Consider the following 22535-nt stretch of genomic DNA (forward strand, 5'->3'; position numbering starts at 1 on the left):
TGTATTTACATATACCTTTCTGATAAAGCTTACTTACCTTTTCTTCTTCTTTAATGAAATGCACATTGGTCATTCCTACAGTCATTATACTGGCACGTCCTGGGTTAATATGTTTACCAAGTGCACATAGCCAAAAAAAATTAGCATCACTGCACACGGCAGATTTTCATGGTTCATACTCTTTACTTAAACAGCCCTCATCCCCTCTACCCATAGCCATCAGAAGGAAGGGGGGAGGCCTTTGCCACCAGCTAGTTGACTTTAATAGCCCTTTCTCCCAGCGGGTCTACTACGTAAAAAAAAAGTTGTCCAGACAATGATATAAACCTGGTTAAGTCTATTTTATTATGTTATCTGCAAAGAGCTCTTCTCAGATCTGTGCGTGCGTGCTGAGTGTGGGTGCTGTACGACTGGAGAGTTTGAAAATCTGCACTCACCGTCCTAATGCACAGCACGCATGCACAGCCCTGTATGAGAGGCGTTCTTTGCAGATAAGATAATAAAATATAATTAACCAGGTTTAAATGTAAGTAGTATTCTGTGGACAGCCTTTTTTTTTTAACTGGAATAGTAAGGAGAGTGACTGAAAGGGGTTAATGGGAGAAAAAGGAATATGGAGGGGGAAGGAGAGCAGAAGAAAAATTGCTAAGAGGAAAGGAAGAAAAAAAAGCACAGAATGCAGAGAAAGGATAGATTAAAAAAAGAAAACTAAAAAAAAAGGAATCAAACTGGGGAGGGAACATATAAAAAACAGATAATGTACCTTAGCATGGAGTATATAGAAAGGGACAGAAGATAAGAACCACCAATTGTACTTAGGTGCAATTGTAACTAATAAGATAAACAGGTGTCTTGGGGAACTGAGACTTGCAGCTTAAAGGGCAATTTTAGTTTTTTTTTTTTTAGCAAAACTGTAATAACACATAAAACAAGACCCCAAAACCTCCATAAATGTGTTCAAACTTTAAATAATCTATCAAATTTTGTAAAATGGGAGTGGTATTTAGGAGGTGTGTTTGCAAACATGGACGTGGTCAAAAAAAAATTGCCATCTTTGTATCTTTCAAATGTTGGGAGATATGTTCAAATGCTGGGAGAATGCTCAAATGCTGGGAGAATGCTCATAGCCTGTACAGAAAGATACCATAACAACTATGGCAGCATAAATATTCCCCTGTACTAACCACAATTTACAATGTACTAAATGTACCAAATGGTTCCAATTGGGCCCTGCAATTGGTAAGACTGGCCCTTGGCCTTTGCCAATGAATTGGATTCCTACAAACTTGGCACCTAACTATTGTATATAGGTTTAGTCTTGAAAATATAGGTTGTTTTTCTTGATGACTTTGTCCCCCTGAAAATTTTTCTGTAGATGCCCAAGTGCATTTGGCCATATGAATTCAGCACCTCTGTGTTTTTTTTAAATGTTCATTAAGTTTTGAGCTACCAATGATGTTTGGGGTGTTTGTGTATTTGGAGCCTGTGCCAAATGGTTTAGCTTCGCAAAGTGCAGTGATCTTAGTACCACATTGGTTAAAATAGAAAAATTGGCTGACCAATGCCTCTACACTTCACTGACACTTTCAGTTTTTTGCAAATATAAGACCAAACCTGCGTAAGAAAAACAGTCCCACAGTGGGTACATGTAAAAATATATTATTTTGAATTTCAGTGCTTTGAGATACAAATAACAGAGAACTAATTATAAATATGCTTTATTTTGCACAGAGCCAAAACTTTAAATAAACCATAAAAGTTGTCTGACTGCATTATGAGCACTGAGGGAAAAGTTGGGGAAAATTATGAAATGGTTAATATCAAGAACCAAAACACAATGACTAGGAAGAGACTGTCTTAGAATGATGCCTCTGAAAAAATGTACTTCTCATTTGAAAGGTGAGGGGGAAAAAATCAAAGATGGCCATGCATTCCACTGTGGCATTTTTGTGCAGACATTTCAGCTAGGCAGAGGGTGTCAAGAAAGATAGGCAGCTTGAAAGCACTGGGAAAGAGAACAATTTGAGGTAATATTTTCAATCTGTCTATTTCTGTTGTAATCTTAATGGCATGTCTGGGGTTAACAGAGTGCTCATTAGCCATCTCTGTAGTGATTTCACTAGCATGTTAAGTGTTAATGGAGTGTTCATTGTCAATTTCTGCAGTTATCCTACTGGAATGTCTGGGGTTAATGAAATGCTTATTAGTCATTATAAGATCATATAAAGGTCACAGGTTCTGAAGGTCCCTCTCAACCCTGGGCCAGGTTGAGAAGGGGCAAGTTAGAGTTGGAAGTAGATGAGAAATTCTGGACCAGTGCATCACTATCCTGATGCTATATGTACAGCCTTCTGCAAAAATTATACAACAAATCCGTCATTTCTAATTCATTATATTACCTATGTCAATAAAGTTTCTTTGTAGGAAAGCAATAGTACCAAACCTTTACATTTAATACATATTTTTAATTTGGGATATACTATCTAGAAAAGGATCAAATATGGTCTCTGTCTGTGTTTTAAATGGGATTTTTTTGCGCACACAGCCAAAAAGAAATTAGAGGGGAACATTACTCTTAAAGGACAAGGAAAGGCAAAGTCACTTGGGGGTGCCAAAATGTTAGACACCCCAAGTGACTTTAATCGCTTACCTTGTACCCCGGGCTGGTGCCCCTGTTAGGAGAAAACAGCACCAGCCCGGGGTACCTGTAGCGGAGCGCTTCCTCCTTCCGGCTTTGTTTTGCAAGGACTAAACGACAGGTGCATGCGCAGTAGAGTGAAAAGCCGACTTCTCTGTTAAAGTTCGTCTTTTCACTCTACTGCGCATGCGCACACACAGAACCAGGAAGGAGGAAGCGATTGCAGCTACCCCGGGCCTACCCCCGGGTAGGCAATTTAAGTCACTTGGGAGTGCCTAACATTTTGGCACCCCCAAGTGACTTTGCCTTTCCTTCTCCTTTAACCCTGATTTGGATGAATTTCATTCTTTTGCCTCCCCATATCACTTGCTATTACACTGCACCATGAGTGCTCGTCTTTGCCAGACCTCCCTTTTTGTGACACACCTTCATACGTTCTCCCAACATGAAGCAAGGAGGAGGTCTAACTATGAACTTAGGACTCAGGAGCCCTGATTACAGATAATGTACAGGGAGGGAGGTGAAGGATAAACATGTGTGCATAAGATTCAAGTAAAGTTGTTCCGATGCGTTAGACATGTAATGCAAGGAAAAGGTACATGCAGGGCCCATGTAAAACACACAAATCTGTTAACATTGTGTCTCAACTTGTTCTTTTTTAAGTTATCTGAAAAGAGTTAAAATAATATGCTCTGCAGTACAGGGACCACCTTCCAAACATGTCTCTTGACAATTATTATTTTTTTTATTTTACCACTAAGTCACAGAAAAAAACCGAATCCGACCAGCTAAAACTTCCCAAGATCATGTAGAAGTCAATGGCAGATGTCCCTTCCCTTTTCTAAAAGATCCTAAAAGTTGCAGTTTCGGCCACTTTTTCTTGCATGGACTTTTCAGTTTTTCTTTTTTTTTAGTAAATATAGTACATTTGTGGAAATGAATTAAGTCATTTTTTTAAAAGTATGAGAAATGTTAGCGTTTTAGTAAATCTGCCTCTAAGGGGCTGATTTACTAACCCACGAATCTGACCCGAATTGGAAAAGTTCCGACTTGAAAACGAACATTTTGCGACTTTTTCATATGTTTTGCGATTTTTTCGGCGTCTTTACGAATTTTTCGTTACCAATACGATTTTTGCGTAAAAACGCGAGTTTTTCGTAGCCTTTACGAAAGTTGCGTAAAATCTTGCGATTTTTCCGTAGCGTTAAAACTTGCGCAAAAAGTTGCGCTTCTTTCGTAGCGTTAAAACTTACGCGAAACTTCGCACCTTTTAAGTTTTAACGCTACGAAAAAGGCGCAACTTTTCGCGTAAGTTTTAACGCTACGAAAAATCGCAAGATTTTACGCAACTTTCGTAAAGGCTACGAAAAACTCGCGTTTTTACGCAAAAATCGTATTGGTAACGAAAAATTCGTAAAGACGCCGAAAAAATCGCAAAACATACGAAAAAATCGCAAAACATACGAAAAAATCGCAAAATACCGATCTTTACGAAAAAAATCGCAATCGGACTCATTTCGACCCGTTCGTGGGTTAGTAAATCAGCCCCTAAGTCTCTGTATATTTATACTATAGTGTTATAATAGTATTCTTCTATTTGCAAAGTCCTCTACCACTTCACTGATTTTGGTAATTTTGTGCATAGAAAAGGGCACTGCATTTTAGCACTTTTTAGCATTCATTGTGACACTCTCCTAAAAAGGCAAGGCAATGTATTTATACAAATGAATCTGTATTGATTTTCCACTTGTAGCATATATTGATATGAGTGGGGTTGAGGAAAAGACATAAGCACCAATGTAGGTATTAAAATGCACCAGTTGTTACCCAGAGCAACCAATCACAACATGATTGCTTTCAACTGATACCTTGTAGTGACCTGCTCAATGCTAGTTGCTTGCTATTGACAGGTGCACTGGTGCAATTTAACATATTTGTTAGTAAATTAACATGTTTCTTCTGCACATGTAACATTAAATAAGAACCATCGACACCAATGAGGCACCCCAAGTGGGTGGTCGCTTCTTACATGTCTTTACTTAGTATTAAAGGGCTATGACCCTAACCTTGCTTCCCCTACCAGAGGTGTGGGTTAATAGAGCCCACACTTCAGTTGAGGGAAAAAAACAGTCCCAGTGGTTGCTAGGCGGCCATGTTATTTGGCGTTCATGCACATAATGAGCAAAACTCCCTTCTCGCTCATTATGCACATGCGTGTGATGTAGGCAGGGTTGCCATCTGTCTGGTTTTGGCCCGAACAGCCAATTTTTTCAAGGGGCTGTCCAGTCAAAACCATCTGCCCAGGTTCAAAATTCTAAATATCGGGCAGAAACCTGCGGTACTGTAATAACCCCTCCCTTGACGTCATCACGCAATGTCGGTTTGCATAATGCAGCACAACGCTGATGTCATCATGTGCGCCCCTTTGTCCAGGTTTAAAGCCCAGCAAATGTGCCTAGACGTAGGAGCAGTGGATGTAACTCATCCACCACGGTCACACACATGTGCAATAATGAGCAAGTTGTGGTTTACTAGTTCATACCACTGGTGGAGGAAGCAATTGTAGGGTGATAGGTGCCCTTTAACTATCAGAGAGTGTCTGAGACAGTGAAGTAACCTTATCTTGCATGGCTGGTAACACCATCCAAAACCAGTGGTTTTTAGGATTTCAACAAATTTATGAAGCACCTTTAACCCCTAATGTTAATTATTATTATTAACATTTATTTATAAAGCGCCAACATATTCCGCAGCGCTGTACAATAAGTGGGTTTCATACATTGGACACACAGAGTAACATATAAAGAAATTAATAACCGATACAAGAGGTGGAGAGAGCCCTGCCCAAAAGAGCTTACAATCTACATCAAGCATGTTTTTCCTAGTCACAACTATTAGAACACTCAAACCACACGTTTTCTATTTATTTTTAATAATCACATGACACTACCAAACTGAAAAATGGTTACAGGCCGCCCTTTTACACGTGCAGAGCTTGTCAGCTGACAGTCGCCTGACAAAGCCAAGATGGACTGCAATAGGGACTGCGCAAGCGCAGTATTCTTACTCTCGGGCTAACAGGGTAGGCGGCCAGCTGTGCAGTATACAAGCTGTACTCCTAACGGAGCGCCCATTCACCCTCCTCGATGCGGCTTCAAGTCTCGGCATTCCTCCATTCTTCCTAATTAATAAAGCTTGCAGAATCATTCTGTTGCCCATAAGAATGATGGAGGAATTCCGAGGCATGACATCACAGGGAAGAGAATGAATGGGGAAGCTGGGACCTGTCAGGTATTAGTAAGAGGAGCGTTTTTGGCACAAAGGAAGGGAAGAACGCAAACTCTTATCAACAGTGGGGCAGGTGGGATAATGATTTCTTAGCAATATGGAGATTTTAGCGGGTTAGAAACAGAGCACCGGCGTAGCTTATTTCAGGAGCATTGGGCTATATAGAGGTGCAGATGGAAGTTATAAGGCCGGGCTTGGGGAGGTGCCTTTTTCGTAGTACAGTTCAGATTTGACAGGGGGCGGGCGTAGTGCGCACTGTAGAATTGCCTTAATCTGTCCTAAAATGGACACCGTAGTCTGGAGCGAAGACAGCTGACAAGGGGCGGGGATAGGAGCCCCGGATATAGCACGGCTCCAGGGAGGTAAAGTGCTGCTTGATTTATATATGTGTGTATGTATTGTGCATGATGAGGGCTTTATTAATTTAATTAGTTACAACTGGAGGAGCGTTATTTAAAATATAGTTAATAGCGCTAATCGGAAAACATTGCTTCTTACTCTGCATTGATTGCTCTTCCTTGCTAGTTATATGTGTTCCCGGTTTGTTCAGTGATCCATTGATCCTACCTTCATACGACTTAGGCGTGATCATATTTTCTCTTGCATTATTTTCTAACACGTTTGTTCCTATGTATGCCTGAATATCATTGGTAATACTGCTAGGTAATGGCATTCGTGGTGAAAGGAATATAAGAAAAAAAAAGAATGATCTCTTTTTGGGTTTTCAGACAGTGTTTTCTGGACAGTTTCGTTCTGAGGCAATAAGGAAATGCTGCTGTAAGCATTTACAGTATTCTGATCATGAACAAACTCAGTTATGAAATGACCTAATGGTTGTAAAGCCCATTCACTTATCCATGAATAAAGTACATTAGTTTTGCCACATAAAATTCAATGGAATGGGTTTGTGTATTCACATATGATCACATGACTTACTTTGGCCATGGAGACTTCCTGGTATTGAGTTTATAGCAATAAAAAAAAATGCACAATAAGTGGTTTTGGAATCAAGATGTTATTTTATGATAAGTAAATACAACTTTCTCTAGGCTGTTGCAGGAATCTGATGAGGGCTGTACTTCAGGCATAGCTGCCAAACCACAGTGGGCATGGCAGCTTACAGATTCTACACATGGCAGTTACACTACTGTAATAATAAGTGGTTGATTAGTCATCTGTATTGTATATGTATAGCTTTAGGTGTTATTCTAATGGGCTGATGCTATTGTTTCACAGTTAGTGATATTAAATCTATTTAACAGCAGGACCCAAAACACATTTTGCTTAGTTTTGGTTTGTAAGGTTTTGCATTCCATCTGCTATGTTAAAATGATACACAATAATATCTATATCTTTGTTGAACCATTTGCTTCTAGATAAAATTCTGTCTTCATATGTCGGTCATGGGGAACTCTCATTTTTGTAAAACTTCACGCAAACTGATGTTTATTTAATGTTTTTTTAAATATATGTTCCTTATAGTTTTAAGAGATATGAAATGGTTTATTAGTGGACTGCCTAAGGTTACATTTATTTTCCTGCTGTAAGTAACTCATGCATCAATTTTTAACTCAAAGAAATGGCTAAATGTGGAAGAGGTGGAATAGAGTGCTGAACAAACAGCATGAGGGGGAAGTAGTGAATTTTGAGTCCAGCGGGGAGCAAGGGGGCTTGGGTGCCAAAGTATTGCCTCAGGTGCAAATACTACTTGCCTTTGGTTCTAGCAATCTTGTTGGGCTGAGATGTGGCCTCCTCATACCTCGCTTACTGCGTGTAATTTAAATAGAAGACCCTGCCCAATATAATTTTTTGTTTGTGCCTGCATGGTAGACACAGATCAACAAAGAAACAATTTCTCCATAATTATTGGCTTTTGACTCCTAAAGACAATAGCAGCTTTCACCTGGTGGCCATTTTCCCTCTGATACATAATCAGATACATTTAAGCTACAAATAGCATACACACACAAAGACCCTTATTCAGCATACATGTCATAAAGAATGCAGGCTCACACAGGCAGAACTGTCTTTGATAAAGGTTCTGCTTTGTTTGAGCACTGTAATGATTAAGCAGAGCTCAGGAGAGGAGGTTAGAAAAATTTAAGCAGACAGCTAGGTTTGGTTTGCCATGGGAACCAGCTTTGCCATCTCTTCATTGCCTGCTAGACTGGGGGGGCATGTTTAGCAATCTGAGCTGAGAACAACTGAGCATGCCCACAAGCCAAAAGTAAATTCCTTATGGAGGGGAGTGAGTGGGTTACAGGAGGAGAAGGAAATCTAAGTGATTATGGAGATGCTGCATCCTTACTATTAAAGGAAAAAGAAAGGTAAAGTTACTTGGGGGTGCCAAAATGTTAGGCACCCCCAAGTGACTTTAACCGCCTACCTTTTACCCCGGGCTGGTGCCGCTGTCAGGAGAAAACAGCACCAGCCCGGGGTAGCTGCCGGCGCTTCCTCCTTCCGGCTTCGCTGCGCGCGCATGCGCAGTAGAGTGAAAAGCCGAACTTAAACATTTAAGTCGGCTTTTTCGCTCTACTGTGCATGCCCGGCCACCGGCAGTTTAGGAAGTGGAAGGCGGAAGGAGGAAGTGCTGCGCTCCAGGTGCCCCGGGCTGGTGCTATTTTCTCCTAACAGGGGCACCAGCCCGGGGTACAAGGTAAGCGGTTAAAGTCACTTGGGGGTGCTTAACATTTTGGCACCCCCAAGTGACTTTGCCTTTCCTTCCCCTTTAACCAGGTATTGAAAGATTTCAAAGAGGCTGTTCACTGATTACATTTTTGTGTGTGGGGCTTACATGTCCTTTAATATTAAGGGCCAGTAACACAAAGGCAAAAAGGGTCTTAAACTGTGTATTAGCTTCAGAAATGCAAATACAGTTTATATAAACAAGCAGCTGTATAATCATGGGGCCAGCCACTAAGCTGTGAAGACATAGCTACAGGGCAATGGTTTGCCATAGTGCAGGTGGTAAAAACAGGTTCCCGCTGCACCCTGCATCTTTTGCTGCGCCATAACTTGCTTGTTTGAATGAGTGCAAATAAATGCTTGATTGCAGCCTTTTTTTAAATGACCCCTACAGGGTTACTGAAATTAGCACAAAGTTGAACCAACGGCTGGTTGGATTGCCATCTTGGAAGTATTTTGGGGTTTTTTACCTTCCTCTGGATCTGTACCAGTTGGGCAACTTTCATTTTGCTAAAAATATTATATTTAATGGCTATGTCATACTTTTTGTTATGAAATTGTTTGTTTGTAGGTACAGGTTGATTTTATAGTGTTACTAGCCCTTTCTAACCTTACTGTGTTTTTTTTTTCTTTGTGTTTAACCAAAGCAAAGGATCCCTTTATAGCTCTTGCTTGTTTTTTTTTTTTAAATACTGTTATCTGGAGATACATTATTTTTATTTCTAACATATTACTTGTGGTTGAAGTGGCTGTCCATAAGATCTGAGCGCCAGTAAAAAATTACTAAAAAAAAAAAAAGTTGCTGATGGACAGAGCAGCTTATCGGTCCCTGTATGGACCCCTCAAAAGGACAAGGAGTGCATTGGCTCCCTATAGTTTGCATCGCATCAAAGTGATCTGATCATTTGGCCTAAGGGTCGAATGATTGGATCAATCCGATAATGGCCACCTCAAGGGCATATTGGAGAAACTTGCTTGACGATCTTTCAGTGTATGGCCAGCAAAGGCAAAGTTGCCACACTAGCAGATCTTTCAGTGTATGACCAGTTTATCCCCTAACTGTTACCAATGCAAATTGCCCCTTGCAATCAGTGTGTAAATATATAAAACAATAACAGTTTAGAATGTGATAATGTAGATTATAAGATGTAGTGGGGCAGGGACTGATGTGAATTTAGTATAATCGCTGTAAAGAATATTTTTGCACTATATAAATAAAGAATAATTATAATATAATGGATTAAAAGCTATTATAATATAGGGAAGGATGAAGTCTTGTGAAAGTTTCCTTGAAGTGGAATACTGAAAACTTTTTTTTTCTTGCATTTCACATCCTGCTTTTTTATAGTGTATTGCAACATGGTTCTTTATTTGTGACTAAGAATTTTCAGTTTGAAACGACTGTAAGAATTGAATTGTAACTTCTGGCAGTAGTCTTTGCAAGAATACCGTTGTTGCTGCTAATAACTAAAAGTACTACAAGTACAACAGTACCAAAAGTACAGCAGACTCTACGGTCTGGGTCCCCAGCACCCCCCCCCCCACACACACACACACACACACACACACACATGACTACTGGGTCCACTATTTATGTAGTTTCGCCACTGCCCTCCTTCCAGCGCCAAGCACTTTCTCAAGAGATTGGTATTTTGCACCCAGGTGCAACCCCGACGTGAAAAGAAATCTAGAACATTAGTGGGGAAGATCCAATCATTTAAGCTGCAAAAGATTATCACTTTGTGAGAGATACAATAGTCCTATGGCTAAATTTAAAATTGTAAGCTTTTTAGGCTAGGGCCCTCTTTACCTGTATTGATTTTGGTTGTTTTTGTATTCTTGTATGTTTAAAGTATACACCCATTTATGGTACAGAGCTGTGAAACATGTTGGCAAATGCTTTTTTTGCATCTATGGATAGTACCATACAAATCCAGCTTGATCAGTGTTGATTACTAAGACAAATGCCCAGGTGCAAACCAGAAAATTAATGTAAATATTGAAAAATGCTGATGTACACTGGACAGAAACGTTGATCCAATAAAGAAGTGATCAGTGTTTAAGTCCCAGTGTGCGTATATTTATATTATATTATAATATATCAGTGTATAGTTTGCACTCCATTTGTGTGAGATAATTGCCTAGGTGCCAGAATTAAAAAAAACTATAGCATAATAAAAGACTGCACTCACATGTCTTGCAAAGTGAAAAGAAAACTGCTGAGGCCGACACGTGGGTTTAATAAATTACCATTTTTTTTTTCACTTTGCAATACCTGTGAGTCCAGTCTTATATGGTGTTATTATATATTGTCCTAAAGGGGCAGTTCACCTTTAAGTTAACTTTTAGTATGTTATAGTATGTCCTATTCTTACCAACTTTGCAATTGGTCTTCATTATTTATGATTTTTCAATTACTTGACTTTTCCTTTTCTCTGCGAGCGTACCATTTTATTTTTATTTATTTTCAATCCCTCTTTTATTTATATACCAGTCTCTCATTCAAACCACTGCATGGTTGCTAAGGTAAATAGGACCCTAGCAACCAGATAGCTAAAATTTCAAACTGGAGAGCTGCTTAAAAAAAGCAAAATAACTGAGAAACCATAAAAAAAATGAAAACCATTTGTCTCAGAATATCATTGTCTATGTCTTCATATAAAGGTGAACAAACCCTTTTAAATGAATGCATTCAATACTATTGCATCTTGCAGATTTATAAACTTCTGAAAGTATAAATCTCCCCTTTCTAACTCACAGAGGTTGTCACAGACCCCAAAGTCATATATATCAACACAGTCGCGAATGCACAAAGCGTAACAGCAGCTTCAACCACTTCTGCGCATGGGCCAGCTACTCTGCTGTTATCACCTACCTGCTCTTCACAGGTCTGTGACACAGGCGTGCAGTCATGTGACATACTTCAACGAATAAAGGTAGCTCCACATCCAACTTCTGGTTCATTGGCCCTTGGTTGGGGAGACAGCGTTCACAAACAGTAAAAAGTAAGCAAGAGAACTAAATTAACTTTGTAATTTACAAGCAAAATTACTTTGGTGACACAGAAATTGATGTCAGTACAGATGTTTTTGGTCTCTCTGTTGTGTGGTTAGAATTTTAAAGGGGTAGTTTACCTTTAAGTTCACTTTTAGTATATTATAGGAGCAGACGTGCAAAAGAACATTTTCAGGTTCCATTCAACAAAATCAACTATCCTGTTTTCCCGAATTACAGGAAGGCCATCTCCCATAGAGTCCATTTTAAGCAAATGTTTTAATTATTTCCTTGTTCTCTGTAATAATAAAACAGTAGCTTATATTTGATCCTAACTAAACTGCATGAATCCACATTGATGATAAAACAATCTTATTGGGTTTATTCAAAGGACATGTAAAGCCTACATTTTTCTTCAATGTATATCAGTTGGGCACGTCTCCCCCACCCAAATGGCATCATTGTACTGCATATATCCCCTTCGTTTTCCAGCACCATCACAAATTTAATAATACAAATAGCAGCAGCTTTCACCCAGCAGCCATTTTTCTTCAGACACATCATCAGTTATATTTAAATCTGCAAACAGCATACACACAAAGACCCTTATTCAGCTTAAATGTCATCAAGGATCAAGGCTCACACAGGCAGAACTGTCTTTGAAAAAAGTTCTATTTTGTTTGAGCACTGTAATGGTAAAGCTATGCTCAGGAGAGGAGGTTAGGAGCCGAGTTTCTATGGAAACCAGCAATGCCATCTCTACATTGGCTGCTAGACTAGAGGGTGTGTTTAGTAATCTGAACTAAGAAAAACTGAGCATGCCCAGGAGCCAACAGCCAAAGCAAATTCCTAAGGGAGTGGGCCGAGTGGGTTACAGGAGGAGAAGGAAATCCAAGTGATTAAAGGGATGCTGCAGCCTTACTGTTAACCTCTGGAGAACCAAAGTGGCAGGTATTAAAAATTTCCTTTGGCCAGGGTGGAGCTGCAGAGTGCCATTGAGTCCTATGGGAGGCTTCCAAAAACATGCACAGAAGGATCACAGTCAGAAAGGTTTTCCCGCTGTTTACGATCGGATACGAAAATTTTGTGACTTTCGGATCGCCAATACGATATTATCGCGACTAATGCAATTTTTTTCGTAAGCATTTTCGTGATATTTGCGATCATCAGAAATTATCGTATCTAATCCGAATTTTACCCATTTCGGGATTCAAACTCGTACTTTGATGAATCATCTCCATAGATTTTTCCCTGTGAGTGTGGTTTTGAGAGTGTCCTTTATCTCCTTCCTGAGTTACTGCTGCATCTAGATGTTTTGCCTTCTGCTTTGTCTAGAGGTGAATTTAAAGGAATAGTAACACCAAAAAGTTGAAGTGTATCAAACTAATTAATATATTATGTAATATTGCCCTGCAATGGTAAACGTTGTATGTTTGCTTTAAAAACTCTACAGTAGTTTATATATACAAGCTGCTGTGTAGCCATGGGGGCAGCCATTCAAATTTAAAAAAGGAGAAAAGGCACAGGTTACATAGCAGATACTAGATAAGCTGTGTAGATTTCCATTGTGTTCTACACAGCTTATCTGTTATCTGCGATGTACCCTGTACCTTTTCTCCTTTTTCCAGCCTGAATGGCTGCCCCCATGGCTACACAGCAGTTTATTTATAGAAACTATTGTAGCTTTTCTGAAGCAAACACACAACTTTTACCTGTGCAGGGCAACATTACATTGTATTTTATGTACTTTAAAGGAGAAAGAAAGGTAAAAACTAAGTAAGCTTTATCAGAAAGGTCTATGTAAATACAGCCATAAGCACTCACAGAAACGCTGCACTGACTTCTCTGTCAAAAGATTAGTTGTGTCTGTTTTCCTCTGCCACAGACATGCAGCTTTCTGCTGTCTCCCCTCTGCTGCTCCCCCCTCTTTCAAGAATGCTAATAACTCACTCCCCCCCCTTTGGAATGTGGATCTGAGCCAATCAGCAGGAAGCTGACTCATAGGGACTGATTTACTAATCCACGAATCCCGAATGGGAAAAAAATCGGATTGGAAACTAAAATTTTGCGGCTTTTTTGTATTTTTTGCGATTTTTTTTCGTCGCCATCATGACTTTTTCGTAAATTGTCGCGACTTTTTCGTAGCCATTACGACTTGCTCGTAAATTGTCGCAACTTTTTCGTAGCCATTACGACTTGCTTGTAAATTGTCGTGACTTTTTAGTAGCTGTCGCGCCGAGTACGAAAGTTTCGGATTCATTCAAGCTTCAGTATCGTGGCTTTCCTTGGACCAGGTTGGAGCTGCAGAGTGCCATTGAGTCCTATGGGAGGCTTCCAAAATTATGCAAAGTTGCAAAGGTTTGCCCGCCGTTTACGAACGCTCAATACGAAAAAGTCACGACAATTTACAAGCAAGTCGTAATGGCTACGAAAAAGTTGCGACAATTTACGAGCAAGTCGTAATGGCTACGAAAAAGTCGCGACAATTTACGAAAAAAATCGCTAAATACCGATCATTACAAAAAAAACGCATTCGGACGCTTTTCGGACGTTCGTGGATTAGTAAATGTGCCCCATAGTCTTACTAACTGAGCATGTACACTTGGTCTGGGTGTCTGTGCAGGAGTGAGGCATTATGGGAACTTTCTTTACAAAGCTCAGCGTTTTTTCTTCCTGTTTGGCTTCTGATCTTCTGAACAGGTGAAATATGGGGAGACTTAAGGGCACTATTGAGACAACTGAAGGTATGCCTGCAGCTTGAGATTAACTCTTTACTAGCCTTTCCTTCTCCTTTAAAACATTTTGATTGTTTGCTGTTACTGTTCCTTTAAAGGATAGTACACCTTGAAATTCAGCTTTAGTATGATGCAAAGCAATATTGTTAGACAATTAGTTATTATTCATTGTTTTGTTTAGTTTTTGTGGTTTTTAAAATATTTACATTTACATTGCCATCTTGGCATTTGAGTCAAAAAATTGAAATACCCTAGCATCCTCACAGTAATATGGAAGTCAGATTGGACAACCAATAGGAGAATAATAACCAAGTGAAACCTCAAAGCCAGTCTGTTTTTGGTTGTTAAGATAATCAGTAGCTGCAAATAGCAGAATAGGATCGGTTATAATTTATAAAATGATACAAAATAATGAATAAACACCAGTTAAAAAGTTTCTTAGAACAGGTCCATCTAAAACATATGTGTCAAGGTGGCGGCCCGCGGGCCACATCCGGCCCGGCATGTAATTGTATCCGGCCTGCTGTGACACATGCACGTAGGGTTGGCGCACGCATTCACCGTCGCCGTCACGGACAGAGACAGAGAGACCTGGCGGGAGAAACTGGTGCGTTCTGCCGTTTGCTTGATATTTTGGCTGACACAGGTACACGGGGCAATATGGCTGCTGGCACAGGTAAATGGGGGCAATATGATGGCTGCTGGCACAGGTACATGGGGGCAATATGATGGCTGCTGGCACAGGGACATGGGGACAATATGATGGATGCTGGCACAGGTACATGGGGGCAATATGATGGCTGCTGGCACAGGTGGGGCAATATGATGGCTGCTGGCACAGGTACATGGGGGCAATATGGCTGCTGGCACAGGTACACGGGGCAATAATATGGCTGCTGGCACAAGTAGACGGGGCAATAATATGGCTGCTGGCACAGGTACACGGGGCAATAATATGGCTGCTGGCACAGGTACACGGGGCAATAATATGGCTGCTGGCACAGGTACACGGGGCAATAATATGGCTGCTGGCACAGGTACATGGGGCAATAATATGGCTGCTGGCACAGGTACATGTTCGTCTCGCGACCTAAAGTGTGTTTTGAATTTTGCCCCCCTTTGCAATTGAGTTTGACACCCCTGATCTAAAACATACTAAAGGTTAGTATAAACATGAACAGTTGTTGGAGAAAAAAGTTTTTGTAAAAAAGGATATAAAATTTCTTATCTCAGTAGTTTTGCCTGCTTTTAGTTAATAGTTCAATAATAGCAAGAGTACAAAATGTGCCACTGGAAAAAATGTGTGATTGGAAGCAATTTTTCTGTATTTTCCCTGTTGCAGAGGAAGAGCCCCCTTGGTTATATAGGAAAATTGCAAAGGCAGTAACTATTTCTACATAGTGCTATGCCATGGAGCTTAATTATCAACATCGTGACAACAGTATATTTCCAATGGAGCAATTGCTGGATTCTCATAGTTTTGTGTTTGCTCGTTTTCATCCTGATGATACATTCCTGAGTAAGCCATTTCCAATCATGTTATGAATTCAAATGACTTCTAAAGCTTTTAAAGCTATTACTCATTATTCTTAATTTGTGCTAGTGCTCATTGGACAGCAATGCAAGCAGTAAGGGTTTCATGGATGCTAAAAGATAAATAACACAATGGAAAAGTTTAATTCGATTATATCAGGCAGTCCAATTTCATTTTACATGTTTTTACTGATAATGCACCAAAAAAGTGCCTTAAATGAGAAAATATACCTGCATTTTGACTTGCGCTCATTAAGTTGGGTTTATGTAGAAAAGGTACATAAGCACTATCTAAGTTTCCAGGAATAAATATACATTTTTTTTTTAATTTTTACACTGACATACCTGATTCCACAAATTAAAAGGAACCCATACAATTCTCACTGTAATGCAACCCCTCCCTTACAATTGTATGGTCTTCCTCAGCTTTCAAGAAATTTGTGCACCACCCACTATGGTAAGCACAAAGACTTCCAGTTCTAGAACTGATCACTTTACAATGAAACAAGGTGAGGGGGGGGTTGCATTACAGTCAGTATAAGGGATCTTGGGGAAGTAGCTTGTTGGATCATGGTTTTCTTCAATCTGAGTTTGTTTGTATAAAGACATTTATTTACATAAGCCCATCAAATAAGCTCATGTCAAAAAGGGGAGTATATTTTCTTTTTAAAAGAGAACAAAACACACAAGCCAAAGTTTATGCCCAAAGTTAGTCCTGTATATGTTGTACTTAAATGCTACGGGGCCGACCAGCATCAAAACTGGGCATATCAACAAGCTCTAAAGCCAGGAATGCACTAGTGCTGTATCAGGAACATCAAATAGGGGAATGCTGGAAGAAATGCAGCTCCTTTTTCAAAACACTTTGTATTCCTGGGTTCCCCTGCGGTGGAATGCACTACTGGTGAATGCAAGTAACAACTTTTGTGTCAAGGGCCCTAATAGTAGACTTCAATAAAATATACTACAGTATTTCACCTAGTTTCCTTGTCTTATAATCTTTTCAAGCTTTCAGCATAAAACATATTTAAAAGTGCCCAGGTGTGTATTGGACTTACTATAACAGCAGCACTAGGATAGAAGGGTAACGTCCCTTGTTTACTTCCCACTGGCGGTTTATCTTTCCGAAATGCCTTTGCACCGGCAACAAAGGGAATCACCGGTGGAAGGGCCTACACATCGCTTTGGTTTTCCAAAGTCTCATGCAGTTTCCTCCTGCAGGCAACTGAAGCAATGCGCAGGCCTTTCCACCAGCAATTCACTTTGTTTCCAGTGGAAAAGCATTTTGGAGATATTAGTTGCATAAGGTAGCAGAGATCTAATGTCAGCTACTAATCTCTCTGTGGTCCAATACCCTAAAACTCATTCTTGCTTGATTATTTATGTGTTTCCCTTCCTTGCTTGCCTGCCTGCTTGCCTTCCCTGGACAGCACTGCTTATTTCTCAAGGTTAACCTTTGAACTCCCAGTTCAAGTGTTAGAGTAGATCATTGGTGCAAAAAGCTTCAAACTTCTTATTTGGTTAGAGCTTGTGTAAATCATTTCTTCAGGCCAGCAAGCAATGCATTGAACTGCTAAAATAAATAATCTTGTAAGGAGAAGCAGTTTTGTCCTTAGAGAAGGGCAGTTATTGGTGCAGGGTAGAATAGGTTTTTTACTTAAAAAAATTTAGTGTTACTTTTCCTTTGAAGGAAAGAATAAAGCAGTAGTACTCGCCCCCTACGGGAAGTAGTTACCTATGAGGAAGTGGAGTTTTTTTTTGTTTTGTTTTGTTTTTTTACACAGCAATATATTTTATTAACTTGGTGGGTGTATGTCAGTGATTATGATTAATAGTTATTAATAGTATCTTGTTCAGCAACCATATGCATAAGGTACATCAATTCGAGCACAATCATTTCTTTAGCTTTAGCTATGCGTTATCAAGACTACATATAATACATATGAGATAAAAGAATATTATGCCCTCTTTTTCCTCATAAGAATTGTGAAATTAGGGATCAGTTATTTTTTGGAAAGGTTTTGTTCAATAAGCTACTGCATTTTAAACATCAGTTGTTTTACTTGTAGTAAAAAATTTTTGGGGGGCTGGTATTTTGCAGCATGTGGAAAGGGTGTGTCCTGCAAGGGAAAAGGCTTCAATAAACCCTAAATGACTTTAGAATGAAGCTACTCTCAGAAATGGGTCAACAAGATAATTATATTCATATTATTTGCTATTATGCATATTAATGCCTACCTTGTTTTTATTTGCTTATAGTGCTTTTTATTATTTGTATATAATCAAGTATTTTACCTTCACTGTTCTTACTTCAACTCCACTATATTTACTTCAATCTTACTGTACTTAACTTAATTTTACTGTACTTACTTTAATTTTACTTACCTCAACTTTACTATATTTATTTTAACTTCACTATATTGTGCAAGTACTTCTACTTCACTGCACTTACCTTAACTTCACTGTATTTAACTCAACTTCACTGCACTTTAACTTCACTGTACTACACTGTAATTGATCGCTGCATAGTGGATGCTTCCCCTGCATCGCTATATCGCCTTTTTTCAAATGACCAGAAGCCAAGTTTTAACAGGTATTTTGTAATAAAGCATTCAAAATACTAAATGGTTTGCAGGATAGGGCAATAATTGGGGCAGGGTAGAATAGATTTTTTACTTAAAAAATGTTTAGTGTTACTTTTCCTTTAACTTCACTCTACTTATTTTAACTTCACTGAACATTGTGCTATATTGTATATTGTATTTATTGCAATGCTGTCCCTTGCATTTCTGATTAGATGCTAAATTTCATTTTGTTACCCTGTATTTATACCTGTGTAATGACAATAAAGTTGAATCTAATCTAATCTAAACAACATGCATGTTTAGCTTGACTATACTTCCCCTTTAATCATTTCATTATGCTTAATTAGTTCAATATGCTGGTAAATAAACTACTAACATTGCATACTAGACCTATAGCAGGGAATTACTCTGCAAAAAATGTAAGGAACTTACAGCTGCTGAAATCGGTCGGCTCGCCGATCGGCCAGGTTAGAAAATTTTGATTGGGCGCCATAGAAGGCGCCTGACCAAAATTCTCCCTTCAGAGCTGAATCGGCAGAAGGAGGTAGAAATCCTATTGTTTCTACCTCCTTACCTGCCGATTCAGCCCTGAATGGTGTGTGGCGGATCTAAAGCAAACTTCATACTGTACTGGGCAATACAGGGGGCTGAAAAATGAAAACTGTATCTTTAACATCACTTTAACATGTAATATTATTATCTTTTAAACATTTCTTAGTACTGCATACTATTGTAAAACTGTCTTGCTTTGAGGATGTCAGGTCAGAGTTTTAAACAAAGATATTATAGTTGAAGAACGGTTAAACATTTTCTGTTTACAAGGTTTTGAAACGACCTATGGAATGACCAGAGATAAAATCTCTCATTAACTGGAATAGCTTCTTACAAGGTTACTTGCCTTAGGATATGCTCTTTCATCCAAGTTATTCTTATTTGGTCTTTGGATGTATTTTTGTATTACTTTAAGATGTAAGAATTACACATATATGTAATGAAAAACCATCACTTTTGGAGTGATATTTTACATCATTTGTGACATGTTCTGCTTCCATATCTAGTTTATGCAAATAAGAATACTGTTGCCTAATGTTTCATGCTTACTACTAATATCCTTAAACAGTTGACTTCCTTATATTTATCGTTTGGGTAAGTCGGCAATTAAATAATGGCGATTTTTATTCTGCAGCTATTACAACTGGACAAGTCATCCAATTTTTTTTTTTTTTTTTTAAATGTTTTTCATTTTCAGCCTGTTTTTAAATCTAGAACACTTAAATGGGACATATAACAATATAAAATTGCTTAGAATGCTTTTTTGCAATTTACTGTAATTGTGTATTTCTTTTAGATATCTTGATATTTGCAGTTATTCACTACTAATGTCATGTATGTGTAACAGGCCAGATAAATGGCAATGAGTCAGCAAGCACCTCCTGATACTGCTTGGCTCAGTTCTCTCATAAACTAAAAAGTGATAGAACTGAACAGAGAAGCATTAGGAGACAATTAGGTCTCTGGTTAACATGCTGCATGTTCCACACAACCCCAAAATAAGTTTAGTGTATTGATCCCATTATTAAAATGGTTCAGTGTCAAAATTTGCTACCATGCAATCTGCTTTCCTGATTGGACAGCCCTATACCAACATTTATTGGAACAGCATTTTTAATATCAGCCACACTACCTCTTGATAAATCAGAACTGGAAAGAATGTCTACACAGCGCCATGTATTTTTCTGGAAAAGTTCTATGCCATAGCATAGAGCAGGTGTGGGCAAACTTTTTGGCTCAGGGGCCACATTGACTTACAGCTGGGCCGGGCCAGCGTTATGCACAGGGCTGCCATCGGAAATTACGGGGCCTCTCCATTCCCCCCCCCCCAGCATCCTCCCCAACATCCTCCAGCTCCACTCCCCAGCTTCCTGCAGCTCCCCCCAGCGTAATTTGCCCACCCCTGGCATAGAGGTTTTGTATGTTTTTTTGAGTTCAAGACCCTTCTTGAACAAGGTTACAAATATATGAAGATACTGTTTTTTTTTTAAAAACATATGCCCATAATTTCTAGAATATCTAGAACAACTGAGCTTAGATGAGTATGAAAAAAAGCAAAAAAGCATTCTCCTCAAACTTCATCCTAAATGGACTTCAGTATGAGCTGTCCTAACCACTGCTCTAGGGCCCCCCTAGGGGTGCCAGCCCCAGGTTTGGGAATATAAGTACATGGCCATGATTAATCTTCAACTCCTCTAATTTCAGAGGAACACCAAATATGGAATTGGGATATCAAGTAAAAGTTCTAATAGAGCCCTCTATATGCTTTAAGTTGATCTACAGGTTTGGTATGTCCAAAACCTGCATGACCTGCAGATTGGGCTAAGAAAGTAAGCTCCAGGTATGGTTTGGATGGGTGATTCGATTCATGCCACGGCCTTGCAGATGCAGTTCTGCTAACTTCTCCCTCTAGGAGTTGATACACCCTTCTACAACAAAATCAGAAGGGAGTCTGCGCACACTAACACACAGCAATGTCAATATGACAGGCCCCCCGGCAACTTTATGTCATTCAGCAAAGGTGTGGTTTCCAAGAGCTCAGAGAGTAGCCATGCTGACTCTTCATTTTCCAGAAAATTTAATTCTAATCAACTTTTTGTTTTAATACCATTTTTAAATGCAATTGAAAGCAGTACTTGCTCTTCACTTTCTGTTCTCTGGTTCTGACTGTTGAAACAATGTATCATAATACATTTTCCTCCAGACTTCTTCTACATGTATAGGATCCCTTATTCAGAAACCCGTTATCCAGAAAGTTCTGAATTACGGAAAGGCCATCTTCCATAGACTCCATTATAAGCAAATAATTCTAATTTTAAAAATGATTTCCTTTTTCTCTGTAGTAATAAAATAGAACTTGTACTTGATCCGAACTAAGATATAATGAATCCTTATTGGGCAAAACAATCCTATCGGGTTTAAATGATTTTTTTTTAGTAGACTTAAGGTACGGAATTCCAAATTTCGAAAAGACCCCTTATCCTTAAATCCCCAGGTCCCGAGCATTCTGGATAATAGGTCCTAAACCTGTACATGAGTCAGAGCCAGGAAGTAGAGAATGTACTTACTGGCCAGTAGCCAGTAAGATACTGGTTTATTAGCAACCATATTAAAACAATTAAAAAAACATTAAAAGTTTAATGTATATTATACAGATGCTAACTTTTTTTTTATTATGCCAAGCACAGTTTTTAGGTGTAGAACCCAAGTATCTTATAGTTAGTGCATATTGCGAGAGAAGTTGCTGCTAGCAACAGTGAGGATGGCATTACTTCGGTGTGTCACTGCATACAGCATTAAAAGGGCCTGTTCACCTTTAAATCAGTATGTTTTAGAATGTCATATTCCCAGCATCTTTGCAATTGGTCTTTATTTTTATCATTATCATGCATTATTTGTCTTATTCTGCCTCTTTCTTGTTGTCAAATGGAGATACTGAACATGGCAGCAAAAAACCTTTACTCTGTGATGCTACAGTTATTGTTTTTGTTACTTTTTATTGTACAGGTATAGGACCCATTATCCAGAATGCTCGGGACCAAGGGTATTCCGGATAAGGGGTTTCCGGATAAGGGGTCCGATACCTGTATATCTTTCTATTCATTACCTCACCTATTCATCTTCTAGTCTCTCATTCAATCAGCTACCTGCTTTCTAAGGTAAATAAGACCCTAGCAAGCAGGTACCTGCTGAAATGCCAGCCTGGAAAGCTGCTGAACAACATGCTCTAAAGCTAGTTGCAAATTGTCTCAGCATGTTATTGTATACATCATTGTAAAAGGTAATTTAAAGGTGAACTGCCCCTTTAATGAAACATAAGTGTTCTGTTCCCTTACTGCATGTCTGTTTGGAACCCTGGATTTACCAAAGTGTCCAGGATAGAATTAATTTCAGAGTTCCCTAACATCATTGCATTTTTGCACAATGCATCAGAGCAGACTGGAACACCACATGCAATTATGTGGAAATGGAAGGAGTGTATTTGGATACAAGTGGCTTAAATTATTGCCATCAACATGTGCAGCT

General features: G+C 39.1%; 1 protein-coding gene across 5 annotated transcripts in view; it reads left to right on the plus strand.

The window, feature by feature from the left end:
- The first annotated feature begins 5906 nt into the window (after positions 1 to 5906).
- The window catches only part of dnajc13 (DnaJ heat shock protein family (Hsp40) member C13), a 94947-nt gene continuing 78318 nt past the window's right edge, over positions 5907 to 22535 (plus strand). For 3 of the 5 annotated variants that reach the window (XR_001924773.2, XM_002937734.5, XM_018094987.2), the window contains exons 1-2: positions 5980 to 6288; positions 11372 to 11616. The gene's annotated coding sequence lies outside the window, so the exon portion shown is untranslated. Of the gene's footprint in view, positions 5930 to 5979; positions 6289 to 11371; positions 11617 to 22535 lie in introns of those variants that run through there. The other 2 variants (XM_012965524.3, XM_012965526.3) reach the window with 2 other exon arrangements.

This window comes from Xenopus tropicalis, chromosome 6, assembly GCF_000004195.4.
Source record: "Xenopus tropicalis strain Nigerian chromosome 6, UCB_Xtro_10.0, whole genome shotgun sequence".
Taxonomy (NCBI): Eukaryota; Metazoa; Chordata; class Amphibia; order Anura; family Pipidae; genus Xenopus; species Xenopus tropicalis.